The following is a 5,693-nucleotide window of genomic DNA, read 5'->3' on the forward strand; positions in this document are numbered from 1 at the left end:
TATATATATATATATATATATATATATATATATATATATATATATATATATTTAAACCAACCCTTGTTACTTAAGGGGTTCCAATAAAAGATGAATAGTCACATTTAACAATTGGAACATTTACAAATATTATAAGAAAAAATTTAGTATTCCCAAAAACGAACATGTAAACAACGATACAAAGAATCGTGAGACTATATCGATTGTCATGAATACTACGTCGTATGAAAATTAACTGAACGCTAATTTTCTTTAATCTTTGCAAAAAGATTAGCTAAAGAAAAAATACTAAAAGGACCAATATAATTGTAAAATAACATATTCCTTTTACCTAATACAACTTAAAAACTTTAGTTTTTAAGAAAAATGTACTTTTCATAAATAACGATAGTACAAAGAAAAATTGTAATACTGTAACGATAGACTGAGAACTGCGTAGCATAAATAAATTGAACGCTAGTTAATCTTTGAAAACAGATCGAAGATTATCCAAAGAAAACATACCAAAAGGACAAAAATTTTCTTAAAATAACATAATCCTTTTATTTCATATACAGTAACTAAATACTTTGTAAGATAGTATTAACTTATTCTTTGTAGAAAAAGAAAGAAAATGCAAGTCATACTCAAGCTTACGTCATATGACTGTGACGTCACAGATGAGGCGGGGTGTTTACCTATCGCCATTATGCTTTCGTTAGTTTAAAATGGGTTGAAAAATTTCTAATCCTACCTTTTAAGCTATAACATAGCGATCAAATATCAAACAATACAAAATAAGCGAATGGCAAAACCAGAATATAGGAGTACATCACCAATATACTGCTAAAATCCAGGTTAATCACGAGTGAATTCCTACGATGTTGCTAGAATGGCGGCAGGAGAAAATCTGATGCTGGATGGAATGGTTCTGCCTAGCTCCGGTGGTGGCACTAGTGTACACCTGGCAACTATATCTGCGATTGCCGCAAGTTTTTGAATTTCTGCCGGACGTCAGGGGACTAAAGCCATTGTTATATAACCAGCGGATAAGTTTAATGTTCAAAATTAGTAAGTTCAAGTGAAGGGAAGAATAAGTATTATTTTTAAGGGAATACATTGAAATGTTGTAATAACGGAGAAAACGACTGAAACAGGACAGGGTAACAAGTTTGAACTTGAGAAAATTAGAAATATATAAACGTGGGTATTCCATTAATGAATAAATACAAACGGTATTAGAAGGGTCAAGTCTCGTAAAATACGTGACCATTTTATGGGTAAAAAGAAATACATAGGCCTACATATCAACAAATACATACAGACGATATTAGCAGGGTCAAAAGGGGGTGGGCCTATAAGAAAAGGTGTACTGTAATCTTATTGGTCGAAAGAAAGTGGGGGAGAGGTTCATGCACAGAAGCTCTAATCCGGTTAACACATTCATGCACAGAAGCTCTAATCCGGTTAACACAATGTAAAAAGGCACGAACAGGAATAATGCACAAAAAAATTAAAATGGTTAGAAAGCACCAAGACATGTAGGCTACATACGAGTGAAAGGGAGCGATTACAACCATTTCTTAGAATGTCAACAAACAAATGAAAATATCCAAGTAGTAATGGATATAACTAATTTGTGCAATTTTCCATGGATTTATGCGTCCCAGAAAATAATGTAGAGATGAAAAGGTTTGTTTCACCATTATTTCTCGTTTCCCCCATATATTTTCCCCACCCAAAACCCCGGGTTCCCACTGGGTGGTCCCCGTTAACAGTGGATATATATCTATATCTATATATACAGTATATATATATATATATATATATATATATATATATATATATATATATATATTATATTATTTATTTATATATATATATATATATATATATATATATATATATATATAATATATATATATATATATATATATATATATATATATATATATATAGGAAATATCTGTTTCATTGTGGAAAATTTTGTCCCGTCCGTAACTATTACATTACCAACATCCGTAAGCTTACCCTAAAAGTAAGTCTCAACCCTGTGCTTGCTTCTTAACCGGCTTCACTCCTGCAAGGTAACACACTCATATTTCTTAAATTTAAGTATAGCTTCATATAGTATTTTAGGTCAAGTACAAATAACATTTCCCCCAATAGTATGTCGGGCTGACAAAAATAAGAAACTTTAGGCCTGTTACAACCAACAAACAGCATCAGGTTAACATACTTTTTGACAAACCTAACCTCGACCAGCAGGCTGGCCCTACCCATATTCAAGCGCCCTGCAGTCCCGAATACTATTGCGCTTTCAGTTTGTAGCTAACAAAATAGTTGTGGATTTGCCCAAGATAATTACTCTGGCATATTTAAGCTTTCGTGCTATAATGTAAACAATTTGCAGCTCTACAGGGTTAGCTTCAGCTTGGCCACATCTAGACTAGGCCTAGTCTACGTAACTTAAACCTACCTTGATTTCGAAGGATAGCCTTAAAATGGGATGTGTCAGTTTCTGCCAGTGTTGTAGGCCTAATACAAACGGTACGACGTTTTGCTTCATCTCATCTTCAAAGTAAGTCACTTTTGCTTTTGGTGCATTAAACAATTAAACAAACTCTCTGTAAGACAACTTGAAAACCGATTTAGAAGTGATCTACCAGCAGATGAAGAATTAGGGTATAATACCACAAATCAATATTCATCAAACTTTCCGTAATGCTCTTAAAATAAGAATCACCGAGTTAAACTGAACTAAAAATATCCGTAACGATTATAACACACTGAGATAAGAAGATTTAGTCTAGACCGATACCACGAACAGGAACAATCAGGTGCAAAAGCAACTGCAACGACAGTGTTGCCAGACGGGTCAGTCTAAAAATCCCCAAAACGTATGGAAAAAAAATTCCCAAAACTCAATGAAAAATCTCCAAAACAACCCAAAAATTCCCATTTCCACAAATATATTTTCTTCTCATCATCTAGGCTATACTGATATAGAAATTATTCACTATACTTCATGTAAGCGCAAGTAAAGTAATTGCAAATATATAAAGGTTTACTCATCTTTGTTTCTTTTTCATAGAGATTTGTACAGAATATCCCCACCAGATACCCAAAATTCTCAAATCTAGGGACAAATTCCCAAATCTAGGAATAAATCTCCACTTGTGGCAACACTGACTATAACAGCCACCAATGAAAGCTGAAGGAAACAAAAGTAGTGCAACAAGTTGCCATGTTTGGATTTTCATACTGTATGCAGAATAAATTATGAAAATGGTACGCTACTAAAACTTTGTAAAGTATTTCAACGACGACTATAACACCCAGAGAAAGGCAACTTTTATCAGAAATCAACGTATTGACAACATAACAATCCGCAGAATCGATTGCAAGTTGCATTATCCAATTACTGAGCTTGGGGTGAACTGAAACAAAAGTGCATTGAGTTGCTAGCCATGCTTGAAGTTTTGTAAATCGTAGATGGGTTAAGTGACTTTGACCTTTAAGTCGTGATGCAAAGGTCCCCTTTGGTATAGAAGTATCTTAGTCCAATAAAGAAAAAAGTTTATCCAAAGACAGAAGTTACACCGTAGCCTACTTCGTATTTGTAATATACGCATTTTTCAAAATGCCCGCCGTAAACACGCCAAGTTCCATATCTCAACTTCTGAAAGGACTGTCACTACATAAATAAAATTGGTGTAAAAACTATTATTTTTCTTGGCCGAGGGAATTAAATTAAATTACTCCAATGTCTTAAAAGCAATATTGGTCTCCTTACAGTAGGATTAGGGTTAAGATTAATAACTAATCGACAATTAAAACACCATAACAGTGACCATAAAATATTTTTAAGAACTGTGTAAATGCCTGTTGTGTATTATTATTATTATTATTATTATTATTATTATTATTATCAGCCAAGCTAAAACCCTAGTTGGAAAAGCAAGATGCTATGAGCCCAAGGATTCCAACAGGGAAAAATAGCTCAGTGAGGAAAGGAGATAAGGAAATAAACGATGAGAAAAAATTAACAATGAATTATTCTAAAAACATCATCTTGTCATGATACTTATGTAACTTGATTTCTGCTTTTGAAACCCATAATAGATTTTTTAATTAGTGCGACCAAGACAAATCTGTGATCAATGAATTTTTTTTAGATACAGTACTTCTTCATATATACAACCGAGGCACAATCCATTGATTACGGGCTGCCAACGCAAAAGCCCATGTCTTACGCAAGGTAAGGCAATCTACACACACATACACACACACTGATGAACAAGATGCATGTTCGTTCGTTCGTTTAGGAACACCTTGCCTGTTATTATTATTATTATTATTATTATTATTATTATTATTATTATTATTATTATTATTATTACTTGTTAAGCTACAACCCTAGTTGGAAAAGCAGGATGCTATAAGCCCAGGGGCCCCAACAGGGAAAATAGCCCAGTGAGGGAAGGAAACAAGGAAAAATTAAATATTTGAAGAGCAGCAACAACATCAAAACAAATATTTCCGTTAAAAAAAAAAATTAGATTGATTAGTGTGCCCGAGTGTACCCTTAAGCAAGAGAACTCTAACCCAAGACAGTGGAAGACCACGGTACGGAGGCTATGGCACTACCCAAGAATAGAGAACAATGGTTCGATTTTGGAGTGTTCTTCCTCTAGAAGAGCTGCTTACTATAGCTAAAGAGTCTCTTCTACCTTTAGCAAGAGGAAAGTAGCCACTGAACAATTGCAGTACAGTAGTTAACCCATTGGGTGAAAAAGAATTGTTTGGTAATGTCAGCGTTGTCAGATGTATGAGGAAAGAGGAGAATCTGTAAAGAATAGGCCAGACTATTCTTTACAGAGGAGTATCTGTAAAGAATAGACCAGACTATTCAGTGTATGTGTAGGCAAAGGGAAAGTGAACTGAAAACAGAGAGAAGGATCCAATGCAGTACTGTCTGGCTAGTCAAAGGACCTCATAAATCTCTAGCGGTAGTATCTCAACGGGTGGTTGGTGCCCTGGCCAACCGACTACCCACTGCACTAGGACAGCCCGTAAGCCAGATGCATGTTATAAAGAAGTTAAAGATAACACCCAGACGCTTAAAGCATTTGGTGCGCTGACTGCTTTTCAACATGTAGTGTAACTAATGATGTCCAATAGAGTAGTATTTAAAAAAAGTTGCAGGAATCCCAACGATAACCAATAGCTGGAAAGAGCAAGAAAAACGTATGAAGAATCTGTCATCTAAGTAAAAACCCGATACACAATCAACGGTATCAGATCTACCACACAATCATCACCATCATACTCAACATCTACCAAACAAGTCAGCACACTGTATCTTCTGTAATGGAATAGGCAACCACAAGGAAATAAGAAAAGCTGCCTCCCATGTGTTCGATAAAAAAGTAAGAGAATGTGCTCAGGTAGTAGGTGACAACCATTTATTGCCCCAACTAGCTGCCAATAACATGGCCATAATTGATGTGGTATATCATCGTGCATGCCTGACTATGCTCTACAGAAAAGCAGAAACTGTCAGCTATGATATTACAGAAAATAATGCAAAGCAAGTAATCCGAGTACATGTTTGAAAAAGTTGCTGGCTTGACAGCATTGTATGATAAACGCATCGCTAGTTTCAGCTTCCAGGACATCACAGAGAAACACCACACATGAGGATATAGAAC

The sequence above is a fragment of the Palaemon carinicauda genome, chromosome 27 (genome assembly GCF_036898095.1).
Source record: "Palaemon carinicauda isolate YSFRI2023 chromosome 27, ASM3689809v2, whole genome shotgun sequence".
NCBI classification, from domain to species: Eukaryota; Metazoa; Arthropoda; class Malacostraca; order Decapoda; family Palaemonidae; genus Palaemon; species Palaemon carinicauda.